Raw genomic sequence first — 15240 nt, 5'->3', positions numbered from 1 at the left:
AGAAAGCCCATTTCCATTCAGCCTAAAATCCTATATGAAAAAAAGTTCTGAATTATGCTTTCCATATGCCTGAAGGATCTAGTCAAAGCTCTGTAATCTAATGACTATTTTTAATCAACTTCTTTTCTTCTACTCACTTTATTATTTGGTTTCAAAACATTAACTTCTCAATCCTTATAATGATTATATGAAGAATTATGAACCCCTCCTTAATATTGGGGGAAAAATGGAGATACAATGAATTAAGGATCTTAAATATGTATGACTCAAACTGGATCTTGATACTCCTTCACCCACACCCCAAATGGGAACAAAGATGGGCCACCATTAATCCACATTCTACTAGGTAGAATGCTCTAGTAAGCAATTTCTAGTTTTCATTTATGTCTATATTTGAAAAAAAACACACACAAAAAAAAACACAACATAGTAAAAATGGATTCCAGTGCCTAAATACCCAGGTTTCACCATGATGGGTAAATTCATCAAAATAAATTTGCAAGAACACTGCTTCAATTAACCATTTTGGGCACAGGAGTTTCCTTTTTTACCTTAAAAAATCGGGAAAACTATGACAACTCCAGATATTGGCAAGGATGTGGGGGAATTACATCATTCATATGTTGCTGATGGGAATGTAAAATGGTACAACCACTCTGGAATACAGTTTGGTAGTTTCTTCAGAAACTAAGCCTATACATACATACAATCCAGGAGTTGTACTTTTCTATGCATTTATCCAGGTGAATGAAGGCTATGTACACACACACACACACACACACACACACACACACACACAACAAAAATAAAAAACCAACAAAACTGTATATCATAGAAATGTCATGAGCAATAGCACAAAACAACTGAAATAACCAAAATGTGTTGTATCATGTGGACAGTTCAACAAGGTGTGATATAATAATAGCATTGAATATTACTGAGAAAGAGAGATAGAGATAGCAAGAGAGAGAGAGAGAGAGAGAGAGAGAGAGAGAGAGAGAGAGAGACAGAGAGAGAGAGAGAGGAGAGAAGATAAAAAGAGATTGCTACATGATGCTGTTGTATGAATAGATATCAAGGGAATTGTCTTGACTGAAAATAAAATCCAGTCTCAACAGATTAAATTATTTTATATAACACTAGAGACCCGGTGCATGAAATTTGTGCATGGGGGCGTGTCCCTCAGCCCAGCCTGCACCCTCTCCAATCTGAGACCACTTGAGGAATCTCCAACTGCCCATTTAGGCCCGGGATAGGTTGGATATCCCTCTCACAATCCAGGATTGCTGGCTCCCAACTGCTCACCTGCCTGTCTTCCTGATTGCCTCTAAATGCTTCTACCTGCCAGCCTGATTATCCCCTAAACACTCCCATGCCAGTCTGATTGATGTCTAACTGATCCCCTGCCAGCCTGTTTGCTCCCAACTTCCCTTCTCTGCCAGCTGGCCACCCCTAACTGCCCTCGCCTACAGGGTTGATTGTCTCCAACTGCCCTTCCTTGCAGACCTGGTCCCTTTCAACTGCCCTCACTTGTAGGCCTGGTCCCTCCCAACTGCCCTCCCCTGCTGGCCATCTTGTTGTGGCCATTTTGTGTCCACAAAGGGGCAGGATCTTTGACCATATGGGGGCAACCATATTGTGTGTTGGAGTGATGGTCAATCTTCATATTACTCTTTTATTAGATGGGATAGAGAGAGGCCTGGTGCAAGGGTGGGGGCTAGTTGGTTTGCCCTGAAGGGTAGGGGTTCCCTTAGGGCAGGGGTCTTCAAACTACGGCCCGCGGGCCACATGCAGCCCCCAGGGGAGTCTGATCCTGCCCTCCAGGTTTTTTGGGCAGTGAGCGCAGCCAAGGTGTTACAGTAGGAATTAGTAGTTCATATAGTCCGGCCCTCCAGCTCTCTGAGGGACCGTGATCTGGCCCCCACTTTAAAAAGTTTGAGGACCCCTGCCTTAGGGTGTGGGGCAGCCTGGGCCTGGGGCCTGTGGTGGTTTGCAGGCCAACCACACCCCCTGGTGACCCAATTAGAGGAACTGGTATCTGGAATTTATTTACCTTCTACAGTTAAAACAATGTAGCCTGGAACAGAGCAAAGCCCCCTGCTCACTCCAGCTGCCAACATTTTTGTTTGGTTTTATGTATCTTCTATAATCGAAACCTTAAGTGGAGGCCTAGGCCAGTAAGGGCAGGTGGAAAGCTTGGCTTCTGTTGTAGGGAAACCCAAGCCTCTCAACTACTTTCTGTGGCTGCAGCCATCTTGGTTTGGGTTAATTTGCATACTCACTCTGATTGACTGGTGGGCATGGCTGGTGGGCTTGGCTTGAGTGGAGTGATGTTTAGTTTGCATATTACTCTTTTATTAGATAGGATGAACATAGTATTTGATAAATGCTCATTGAGTTGAATGCTAGGATGCATACTGAAATAGGAACTAAACAATGTTCAGAAAACCTGAGAAAAAATGCTACATGTCCCTTGTCAGGATGTGACCTTAAGCAATTCATGCAACTTTTCTGTGCTTTGGTTTACTCTCTGCTACTAAGAGGATCAGAAATCAACACAGAACTACTTCACAGAGTTGTGGTAAGCATCGAAGGAGCAACTACATGGACAAGTGCCCTATTAGCAATGCTGTGCCATACATATGCAGGTAAAACTCTAAAAACTGGACAAAACAGCATTTTTATGCAATGATATAAACCTTCTCTGACTGGGAGGTGCAAATTGTTAAGTTTCTGGGAACTTGCAGTCTTAACCAAGCTTGTGGTTCACAAGATCCCTTATTCCCAGTTCTCTACACTTCTAGCAATTCCATAGTAGGAAGCCTCAGGCAAAACCTAAACTTCCAATTGAGTTTTTCAACATCTTGGAGTTATGAATCATTTCCCCTGGGACAGAAGCATTAAGGGGAGGGGGCAAAGGTGCACAAAAAGGAGAGAAGAAAGTAGTTGAGATGTTGGAATTAGAAAAGAGGAGAGTCAGAAAATACAGTGCACAGTTTTGAAGTTGACAAGAGGATTAACTAGTGTCCTTTCATTGGGGATCTAGACATTGTCTGACAAATTCTTTGGGAATATCTGGTTTTGTAGGGGCCTGTGCCTTTCACTGTGTTTTATAAGCTGTAGAACTCAGACAGTAATACAAATTATTCTTGTCTATAGAGAGAGAAATAAACTTTGTTCTGCAATGGATTTCACCCTGGTGGAAGAGAGGGATTGAACAATTACATTTTATTTCCCTAAGGATGTTGTCCAATTGCATATATTCATTAATTCATTTTAGTGTTACTGATTGCCTATATGTGTTTCTTTTCTCTCAAGGTAATTTAAAAGCCAAGATGGTCTTACCATGATGGTAGCATGCTTCTTGGACAGTTTCATAACTTATGCTTAAAGAATTGATTTCCTACAGAATACAGGAAGTACTAATTGTACTGCATTATTTGTTGAAATATACAAAAATGAAAAGCTGAAGCACTTAAATAGAATTAGTGCTGTTAATTAAATTCAAATAAAATTAACCTGGATAAGCCATAACTTGAATAACTCTTGCATATAATTAATAAGTGTAGTCCAAAAATGTCACTCTACCAACTGTTGACCACAACCTTATCTTCTATAAATACTTATTTAAACTCTATTAGTAATAAAATTATCTAATTTGTTCTCTCTTTTGCCTACTGCTTTCTGATGGAACAGCAAAAGGAAGAAAAGGTTTGAAACCCTAAATAGAGAATACAAATAACTGACATGAGTAAGAAAATTCTGAAAAATAAGATGTTCTAATAGAAGTCCTAATCAGATAGAAAGGTATTAATACAACCATCATTGATGGCAATACAAATAATTAAATATAAAATGGAAAATGGCGAATTATTTTATATTAAATAACATTTGCAAAGTACTTTGGTTTACAAAGGACTGGTACACAAGGGATCTCATGATGCTTATTAGACTGGAGAATACATAAAAGCAGGAATCTCTTTTCATCCCCATGTAGAGATGACATATCTTGGACCCAGTGAAGTAACTTTTCAAGTTCAATGTAGGCAAACAGTTAAGTTGCAGAATCATATGTCCTGGTTCCTAAATCTAAGCAATGTCAAAATACTCCATCAGAATTAACACCGCATTCCCAGTCTGGTAATAGACATTTCATAATTGGAAATGCTAGAAGAAAAGAAGGCAAATAGTTGGTTCAACTGAATGGTCTGATCTCATCTAAAGCAGAGGCTCTCAAAGGCTTGTCTACTTCTGAGAGTAGTAATGTGTCTATTGGTTCTACATAGAGCTTTTAAAATAGAACGTCAGTATGCACCTGTATATGGTTAGGATAATCAGCTGTCATGGTAAGGACTAGAAAAGAAAGCAGATTGTTTACTTCAGCTAGCTTTACTGCTTTATGCAACTTACCACCCAAGTCTGTGAAGAAAGGGCACAGTCGTGGCGCTATAACCAAGGCTGAATTTAAATTAATTCTTTTGGCTACCAAGCTCTCCTTTATGTTGACCAACAAAAAGAACAAGTTCTAAAGCAGGAAACCTCATTATGACCTGATTTTGGATTTTGTGATTCTCCTTCTAATCTATCCTTGCTAGAACATGGCTGGGATTTGTCAGCCCTTGACCAAAGTGCAGATAATAAAAAATGGTACATCATTGGAAAGATCATGGAAAATTAATCACATGAAAGATATCACTTTTGATAGCAGCAAACAGAAATTCAGGTTAAGTGATACCTGGACCTCTACACCAGCAGAATAGTTCTTAAAAGTTTGAGAACCTGACAATACCCAAATAGCACAGCAAAGAATATTTATTATGAAAAATAGAAGAACATGTAAAACAAATTATCTTAAAGCTGGTAAATGTTATATAAACATTTATTAGTCATAACCTACTTTTTGATTCAAAGGAGATCTTAGCCCCATTGTGCCACATTTCTAATAAGATTACTTCAGGACAAATAAAAGAGAAAATTATGAAATTCTTACCATCATGATATTTTAGTTCTATGGTGATTAAACCTCCTCTCGATAATGCTTGTATGTCACAAGTGTAGTTTCCTGGGACAGCTTGGCTCTTGTCCATAATCAAAGAGGCATTGCCTGTTAGTAGTGCCTTTAGTATGATGTGTGCACTTGAAAAATTTCCGATCCTCCTGGTTCGATTGTTTTGTCCATTATAAAAGAAAATTCGATTATCTCTGAATCTCCACTCTACAACTATTTCTTTCAGGGCCAGTGCATCCACATTAGTGGAAAAGCATGGTATGAGAATTGTATCATTGCAATTGTTGTAGTCTACAGATTCAATTGTAGTAAATATTAGCTGAGTTTTAACTGGAAAAAAAAAATAAAATAGTTTAATTTCATTATAAAATTCTATAGGGTAAGGTCTTAGGGGGATATTAAAAATCCTTATGATAAAAGAGCAATGTTTCAATTGTCCCCTTAAGTAAGCAGTACAGTTACAGAGAATAGGCAGGCCAGATTAAAAAGTGAAACAAGTTATGAACTTGATGGTAGATACCATTGTAGCTTTTCCTTATTCATTCTTAGAAATACAAAGTATATATTACCAAGAGTATTGGAAATGAATTCAGCAACCTGTGTTGGATCATGCAGGTATAGTATTTTGGCATCAGAAGCTTTGAAGTCATCATTGCTGCTCACTAATGTATGTAGAAAATTCTTATTCTTACCATGGAAAGTTTTTGAACAGAAAATCAAACCTAATATTATATTCAGTTTCAACTTCTATGTACTGCCTCCAAACAGAACTTGCTGAACCCATATCCTAAGTAATAAAGAGGCAATATGCAAATTAACCATCACTCCAGCACACAAGATGACCACCTGCATGTGATCAAAGATGGACGCCCCCATGTAGACAAAAAATGGCTGCCACAAGATGGCCAGCTGGGGAGGGCAGTTGTGCGTGATCAGGCCTACAGGGGAGGACAGTTTGGAAGGGACCCAGGCCTAAAGGGGAGGAAAGTTGGAGGAGACCAAACCTGTAGAGGGGGGCAGTTGGGGACAACCAGGCCAGTAGGGGAGAGCAGTTAGAGGCAATCAGACCAGCAGGGGAGGACAGTTAGGGGTGGCCATATCTTCAGGAGAGTGCAATTAGGAGCAACCAGGCCTATAGCGGAGGACATTTAGGGGGGACTAGGCCTGCAAGGGAGGGAAGTAGGTGGTCAGGCTTGTAGGGGAGGGAAGTTTGGGGGGACCAGGCCTGCAGGGCAGGGTAGTTAGGGGTGAACAGACATGCAGGGGAGGGCAGTTGGGGGTGACCAGGCCTGTGGGGGAGAGAAGTTAGGAGCAATCAGATTAGCAGGGGAGCAGTTAAGCATTGATCAGGCTGGCAGGGGAGTGGTTATAGGGTGATTAGGCCAGCAGGCAGAAGCAGTTAGGGACAATAAAGCAGGCAGACATGTGAGTGGTTGAGAGCCAGCAGTTCTGGATTGTGAGAGGGATGTCCAACTGCCTGTTTAGGCCCAAAATGGTCAGTTGAACATCCCTTGAGGTGTCCCAGATTGGAGAGGGTGCAGGCTGGGCTAAGAGACACACACACACTTGCCTGTGCATGAATTTTGTACACTGGTCCGCTAGTGAAGTTTATATGTATCTTTAGGTTGCATTTGCAAGCAATGTCATGAGATATACTCTACTTTAATATAAAAAGTAAATCGGATGAATCACATCACATCTTTCCTCTAAGATGGGAGTCAGAATGCTAATAAAAAAAAAATATTCTCTGGCTATATCCCATTACAAAATACAGAATGCAATGGACATTTGGTATGCAAATGGTATAAAGAGATATATGCAATTGAAAATCATTTTCTCACTCCCATATTTCATTGAAACTATAGAATAACAATTTCCAAATGCATATTACAGGTATTCCTTCTACCTAAAAACCATAAATCACTCAAAATAAAGCTAAGAAGCAGTTGAAATCAAGAGCAGATATTTCTGGTAAAAGGCTTTATTCTACTAAACACTTCTCAAAATAATAAACTACCACTTGTCTTATGAAACAGGGTTGGGAAGGTAATTGCAATCACTCATCCTTCACCTAAAATGTGCAAGATTGTGGGGAAATTGCAATTCTTGTCCATTATTTTTCAGCCATTTATTAATTATTCTATCTAAGTAGTTAATTGGATTTTCTCGAAAATTCAAAGCTCTATCAAATATCAATATCAACTTTAATAGTTCATCCTTACAATTTATTTATTGTATATAAATTGGGACTAAAACTCAGGGTCATAACATGCTATTATTCTAGGAACATAGCATTTGGTATATGCCCATTGAGTTAACTGCTAGGATGCATAGTAAAATATGAACTGGATAATGTTAAAAAATCCTGAGAATAAATGCTACCTGTCCCTTTTCATTATGTGATGTTAAAACATCTAGTTAAAAAATAAATAAAAATTAAAAAGCAGGAGGAGAGCCAAAGGGAACTTTGGGACAATATAAAACAAAACAATATTAGAATAGGGGTGCCAGAAGGAAAGAAAACTGAGCAAGGAATAGAAAACCTCTTTGAAGAAATTATGACAGAAAACTTCCCTGATATAGATAAGAAAAAACTCACACAAATCCAAGAAGCTCACAGAGTCCCAAACAAAATGAAACCCAAAAGACTGATACCAATGCACATATAATTAAATTGGCAAACACCACCAACAAATTAAGAATATTAAAAGTGGCCAGATTGAGACAGAAAATTACCCATAAAGGATTCCCCATAAGATCAGTGACTGATTTTGCAAAAGAAACACATCAGGCCAGAGGAAATGGATGAAATGTACAAAATCATGCAAAGGAAGGATCTGAATCCAAGAATACTATATCCTTCAAGGCTATCAATCAAAATTGATGGTGAAATCAGGAGCTTCACAGACAAAAAGGACTAAGGGAGTTTATTACCACAAAACCAGCAGTTCAAGAAATGCTAAAGGGTCTGCTGTAAAAATAAGAAATAGAAATCAAAGACAAAACACAGTCATAAAGAATAAAAATGGGAACAAATAACTACCTATCAATAATAACTTTTTTTTAATTTTTTTTAATATATTTTATTGATTTTTTTTGACCCCCTCCCTCCCTCCCACACATCCCCTCCCTCCCCAGAGTTTTGTGTCCATTGGTTGCACTTATATGCATGTATACAAGTCCTTCGGTTGATCTATTATCTCCCCCAGATCTTCCTCCCGTCCCCGCTGTAACTTGACAGTCTACTTGTTGATATACTGTCTCTATATCTATCTTATGGTTCATCAGTTTATAATGTTCTTTATTATCCACAAATGAGTGAGGTCATGTGGTGTTTCTCTTTCATTGATTGGCTTATTTCACTCAGCATGATGTTCTCCAGTTCCATCCAGGATGCTGCAAATGATGAGAAATCCTTCTTTTTTATGGCAGCATAGTATTCCATTGTGTAGATGTACCAAAGTTTTTGGATCCAATCATCTGCTGACGGACACTTAGGCTGTTTCCAAATTCTGGCTATTGTAGATTGTGCTGCTATGAACATAGGGGTGCATATATCCTTTCTGATTAGTGTTTCTAGTTTCTTGGGATATATTCCTAGAAGTGGGATTACTGGGTCAAATGGGAATTCCATTTTCAGTTTTTTGAGGAAACTCCACATTGTTCTCCACAGTGGTTGCACCAGTCTACATTCCCACCAGCAGTGCACAAGGGTTCCTTTTTCTCCGCAACCTCGCCAACACTTGTCGTTTGTTGATTTGTTGATGTTGGCCATTCTGACAGGTGTGAGATGGTACCGCATTGTTGTTTTGATTTGCATCTCTCGGATAATTAGTGACTTTGAGCATGTTTTCATGTGCTTTTTGGCCTTCCTTCTGTCTTCTTTTGAAAATATTCTATTTAGGCCCATTGCCCATTTTTTAATTGGATCATTCATCTTCCTTTTATTTAGTTGTATAAGCTGTTTGTAGATGTTGGAGATTAAACCTTTATCAGTGGTAACATTTGCAAATATGTTCTCCCACACAGTGGGCTTTCTTATTGTTTTGTTGATGGTTTCTTTTGCTGTAAAAAAGCTTTTTATTTTGATGTAGTCCCATTTGTTTATTTTCTCTTTAGCTTCCATTGCACTAGGGGTAGTATCAGTGAAGAAGTTTTTTTGGCATACGTCTGAGATTTTGTTGCCTGTGGATGCTTCAAGTATTTTTATGGTTTCCCATCTTATGTTTAAGTCCTGTATCCATTTTGAGTTTATTTTTGTGTATGGTGTAAGTTGGTGATCTAGTTTCATTCTTTTGCATGTATCTGTCCAATTTTCCCAACACCATTTATTGAAGAGACTGTCTTGACTCCATTGTATATTAGTGCCTCCTTTGTCAAATATTAATTGAGCATAGTGATTTGGGTTGATATCTGGGTTCTCGATTCGATTCCATTGATCTATATGTCTGTTTTTGTGCCAGTACCAGGCTGTTTTGAGAACAGTGGCTTTGTAATACAGTTTGAAGTCTGGTATTGAGATCCCTCCTACTTTACTCTTCTTTCTCAGGATTGCTGTGGCTATTCGGGGTCTTTTATTGTTCCAAATGAACTTTTGGAGAGTTCTTTCTAGGTCAGTGAAATATGCCGTTGGTATTTTAATGGGGAGTGCATTGAACTTATAGATTGCTTTAGGAAGTATGGACATTTTGATGATGTTGATCCTACCAATCCATGAACATGGTATGTTCTTCCATCTGTTTACATCTTCCTCTATTTCTTTTTTCAGTGTCGTGTAGTTTTCCGCGTATAGGTCCTTTACTTCCTTAGTTAAGTTTATTCCTAGGTATCTTAATTTTTTTGGTGCGATGGTAAATGGAATTGCTTTTTTAGTCTCTGTTTCTATAAACTCACTGTTGGTGTATAGAAATGCCATAGATTTTTTGGCATTAATTTTGTATCCTGCTACATTGCCAAATTCATTTATTAAGCCAATTAGTTTTTTAATGGAGTCTTTTGGGTTTTTTATATACAATATCATGTCGTCTGCAAATAAGGATAACTTTACTTCTTCTTTTCCAATTTGGATGCCTTTTATTCCCTCTTCTTGTCTAATTGCAATGGCTAGTACTTCCAGTACTATGTCAAAGAGGAGTGGCGATAGTGGGCATCCCTGTCTTGTTCCTGTTCTTAGAGGGAATGGTTTTAGTTTTTGCCCATTGAGTATGATGTTGGCTGTGGGTTTATCATATATAGCTTTTATTACATTGAGGTATGATCCTTGTACTTTTTTCCATCTTATCTTTTAGCTCACTGATGCGGTCCTCTGCTTCATCTAGTCTACTCTTGATGCTTTCTATTGAGTTCTTCATGGTAGCGATATCACTTTTCATTTCTTCTTGGTTCTTCTTCAGTTCCTCATGGCTCTTCTTCATTTCCTCATGGTTCTTTCTCATTTCTTCTTGGCTTTTGTCAAATTTCTCTTCCATTCTTTTTAGCCATGCTATGATCATTACTCTGAATTCTTGCTCTGGCAGGCTGCTTACCTCTGGCTCGTTTACTTCCTTTTTTGGTGATGCCTGCTTTTCTTTCACGTGCGGACTATGTTTTTGTCTCCCCATGGCTTCTCTTTTCAGGATGTCTGGTTATGTGGTATTCCTTCTCCTGCGTTGATTTTGAGGTACAAAATACAACACTACCAGGTACAACACAAGAGGCACTTAACAGGAATGTATTTACAATATTAATAACCTCTAATAAAGGTGACCACTAGATAAAGGCAACTTAGGGGATAGGAGAGAAGGAATAAAGGTAAAAATAAAATAAAGAAAAATTTTAAAAAAATTAAATTAAAATTAAAAAAAAATTAAGTAAATTAAAAAAAAAGAGGGATAAAGAGATAGAAAAAGAAGAAGAAAAAAAAGTAATGACAAAATGAAGTTGGAAAACAGGGAAAAAAAGAAGAGGGAGAGAGAGAGAGAGAAAGAGAGAGAAGAAGCAAACTAAAAGAGAAATGGGAAACAAACTATATATATGTGGAGAAAATTGCCATAGAAAAACCTCTGGACCCAGCCAATGCCAGTAACAATACTTGGAGATTAATACAAACTACAATATCCACTATTATTAAGTAAGGCTATTATATACAGAAGTAAAAGATACAAACAAAAACAGAGGATTTAAAAAAAAATACAAAGCAACAATAACAATACAGGAATAAGCATAACAATTTCACTAAAAGGCATAAAAATTCACAATAATCAACCTTCACACATACAATGCGAAAAGGATAGAGGGGAGAATGGATTTTTTTTTTTAACTAGTTAATATAGTGCAGAGATTGGTATTTATACACTTGGATTAGGGGTTGGAACTTAGGTCTATAAGTATAGTGAGAGCTTTAGCAGGGGATATAAAGAGAGAATAGAGGAAAAACTAAAGCCAGAAAGGGATAGGATAAACTGTAGACTAAAGGGTAAAGTTTAGTAAGAGAGTGATAGTGTAAAGGTTGAGTTGAGATAGGGTTGAATGATGCTATAGTAGAGATTAAAATAGAATGAAGGTTACTCCCAATGTAAAATAACGAAAAAATAAAATCGTACTAGAGAGAGAAAAAAAAGAAAAGAAAAAAAAATAAATAAATTTTTTTTTTAAAAAATTGCAAAATAGCAGTAGTAATAGTGATGATGGAGATTGAAAAATGTAATAATTGTAAAGGTAAAATCAAGTAAGGAAAAAAGAAAAAAAATTGTTTCTTAAGTAAAAGATGAAAAATGAAAATTAAATAAAAGATGTAAAAAATGAAAATAAAATAAAGAATAGCAAAATTAGCATAAAAATGACCAGTACTGGTCACTCACTTCCTCAGTTAATGTATTTGGCACTTCTGATTCTCGGACCAGACAGTCTTGCAGTTCCCAGCTTTCCACTGCACCTCAGTTTTGTAAGATAATCCTTAATTTTTAGTAGACTATATCTTAGTTATTTGTGTCCATTTATTTTTGATTAATTAAAAGACAAAAGAAAAGAAAGAAAAAAAAAAGGGGGGGAAAAAAAAAAAGGGCAGTTTGTAATTCAGCTCTTAGGTGTCAGTGTTTCCGGTTTGACCTCCCAGTCTTTTTGGTTGCTCCGGCCTTCTTTCTCTATGGCTCTAGCTGGCAGGGTGCCAGCTGGCTCCCAGACTATCTCTTCTGGCTCCGATCCCTTGTTTCCAGGGAGGCACTCTCTCCCTGCAAATTCCCCGGATATGCCCAACTAGGCTGTCCTTCCCTAGTATTCTGAAGCTAGGGGGTGAAGGGGATCAGGCGCCGAGGTGTCCAGATGTTCCGCCCTTGGCAGGACAGCCGCGATTCTTAACACTCTGTCCCGTGTCCCCTGGCTTTTTTTTAAACTAAAAAAAAAAATTACCGCTTCTGGGGAAGCTTATGCCAAACCCAGCACTAGATGTTGCTGCAGCCTTCTTAGGGCTCAGCTTTGCGGGCGCTCCATGGAGGCGGGGCCGGAACTCCCCGGCTACCGTGGCTGCCGGCGCCGCAGGACCGCGATCTCTCAGGCTTTTCCCGCAAATTCTGACCTTTCCGTGGGTGACCGAAGAACTCCTTTGAATCCACGCGCCAGCGCCAACTCAGGCGTCTCAGCTACTGGATGGACCTCTCCGCAGTGGGCTTTCCAGGCCTCAGAGAAGCCACTCCTTTCTCACAGCGTTGCAGCCGCCGCTGCCTCTGCCGCCGCCGCGGCCGCCGAGGCCGCCGCTGTGGCAGTGTTGGCCACCCGGCTGGAAATCCTGTCCAGCGGATCGCTGCCTAGCTTCCTTGAAACCTCTGCTGCCCCTCAGCTGCCAATCATCCCTCCCTGAGCGACTCAGATGTTACTTTTATCCGTTCTGGGACCAGAGTCAGAACAAGTCCGACTGTTCGGTAGCCATCTTCAAGCTCCCTCCCCAATAATAACTTTAAATATAAATGGAATTAAATGCCCCAATTAAAGACATAGGGTGGCTGAATGTATAAGAAAACATGAACCATATATCTGCTGTCTATAGGAATCCCAGCTCAGAAAAAAGGACTCACACATACCAATGATGAAGGAATGGAAAAAGGTTTATCAAGCAAATAGAACAGAAACAAAAACTGGGATAGCAATACATACATCTGACAAATTACGTCTCAAAGTGAAGGACACAACAAGAGACAATGAAGACCACTTCATAATACTAAAGAGAGAAATCAAACAAGAAGAAATAACACTGATAAACATATGTGCAACTAATACAGGAGCACCCAAATGCATAAAAATACTTCTGGAGGATATCAAGGGAGAGATCAACAGCATAGTAGGGACTTTAATACCCCACTATAACCATTAGACAAATCCTCTAAACAAAAAATAAGCAAAGAAACATCAATCCTAAATGACACACTAGATCAGATGGAATTAATTGACATCTTCAGAATATTTCACCACAAAGCCACAGAATATACAATCTTCTCAAGTGCATATGGGTTATTTTCAAAGATAGACCAAATATTGGATCACAGGCAAAGTCTCTTCAAGTTCAAGAAGATAGAAATCATATCAAGCATATTCTCAGATTACAATGGCATAGAACTAGAAATCAACTACAATAAAAAAATTAAAAATCAAACACTTGGAGACTAAATAGAATGCTATTAAACAATGACTGGATTACCAGAGAGATCAAAGAAAAAATAAAAAGTATCATGGAAAAATTTGACAATGAAAACACAACAATCCAAAATCTATGTGACACAATAAAAGCAGTCTTGAGAGGGAATTTCATAGCTCTACAAGCCTACAGCAAAAAGAAAAAAGAAAAAGGGAATAAATTACCTAACCCTATACCTCTAAGAATTAGAAAGAGAGCAACAAGAAAATACCACCATAAGCAAAAGGAAGGAAATAATAAAGATTATAGTGGAGATAAGTAAAATCGAGACCAAAAGAATAATTCAAAAGGTCAACAGAACCAAGAGCTGTTCTTTGAAAAAAAATAAACAAGCCAGACGTACCAAGAATTAAAGAGAGAGGACCAAATAAACAAAATCAGAAATGAAAGAGGTGAAGTAACAACCAATCCCATGAAATAAAAATGATTATGAAAAAAATACTATGAACAACTCTATTCCAACAAAATGGACAACCTAGATGAAATGGACATATTCCTAGAAAAATACAAGCTCCCAAAACTCAACCAAGTGGAACAAAAACCAAGCTGAATAGGTCAATAACAGCCAAAGAAATTGAAACAGCAATCAAAAATCTTCCAGTAAGGGGACAACCAACGTGATGGCAAAGGTAAACACCTGAACTTGCTGCTGAGTACAACCACATCAAAATTACAACTATAAGACAAAATGAATATCATCCATAATCACAGAAGCCTGCCTGAGTGGAAATTCTACAACTAGAAGGAAAGAGAAAGGCGTTTAGTCCAGTAAGAGGTGTGGAGGTATGGAAGTGTGGAGGTACAGAGGCACATGCAAAAGGGGCCAGCTACTGGGTACACTGTTGTCTTTTTCAATTTCCTGGGAGATACAAGCTCCCAACTGCTCTGAATTTCATTTCTGGGCAAGATTCTGGGGATCCAGATTCATATATCATATGGAGAGAAACTGGACTGTCTGGCATTGGGCCAATATCCAGGGGTTTCATTCTCTCAGAGGTACTTATAGTGAACATTGTTCCTGCACTGTATTGCAGGACACAGAAACCTGGAGGCCTCTTCTGGGCAGGAATGATGGCTAGCCATTGCTATTTGCTCCATCCTGGTGATTCCCCCAGACCCTGCTCTACCCAATTTACAACCCCACCCAAGCTGTATGCAGAGGCTTTTGCATATGAATGGCTTTGCCTTTTGCAATCTAACAAACTGCAGCTGGGTCAGAGAGGCCAAGAGCTTCCAAAGAAAGACCCAAGGCTCCACAGCAGCTTGCATTGCTTCACAGCTGGGCCTCATCTGGGCCCCTCCAAATCCCAAACAAAGAAGAGGAATCTTTAGACCTCTCTGTAGCTCCTGTTGGGTGATCTCAGGCAGTGGCTGACTTTGCACCTCCTTGGAGATCCAACAGCCAGTGTACCCAGTGGTCAGAGTGAGACCATCCAGACACAACTCTTCACATCCATAAGAGACACATTCAGGGGGCAGACTCGAAGAGCACCAAAGCCTCACTGAAGCAAGCCCTGCCCCATAACAGTGTTTCCAGCTCAGAAGGTTCCCTCTTGTAGACACAACT

At 38.9% G+C, this 15240-nt stretch overlaps 1 long non-coding RNA gene across 7 annotated transcripts in view; it reads right to left on the bottom strand.

Annotated features, from left to right (window-relative positions):
• Positions 1-15240, bottom strand: part of LOC311617600 — a 1721005-nt gene that overhangs the window by 1433909 nt on the left and 271856 nt on the right. The window contains exon 1 of one of the 7 annotated variants that reach the window (XR_014794134.1): positions 8066-8106. The exons of the other annotated variants lie outside the window; for them this stretch is intronic. This is a non-coding gene — a long non-coding RNA (uncharacterized lncRNA). Of the gene's footprint in view, positions 1-8065; positions 8107-15240 lie in introns of those variants that run through there. 7 annotated transcript variants of the gene reach the window in all.

The sequence above is a fragment of the Pipistrellus hanaki genome, assembly GCF_964339955.1.
Source record: "Pipistrellus hanaki genome assembly, chromosome: 2".
Taxonomy (NCBI): Eukaryota; Metazoa; Chordata; class Mammalia; order Chiroptera; family Vespertilionidae; genus Pipistrellus; species Pipistrellus hanaki.
This window is presented reverse-complemented; position numbering and strand designations above follow the sequence as displayed.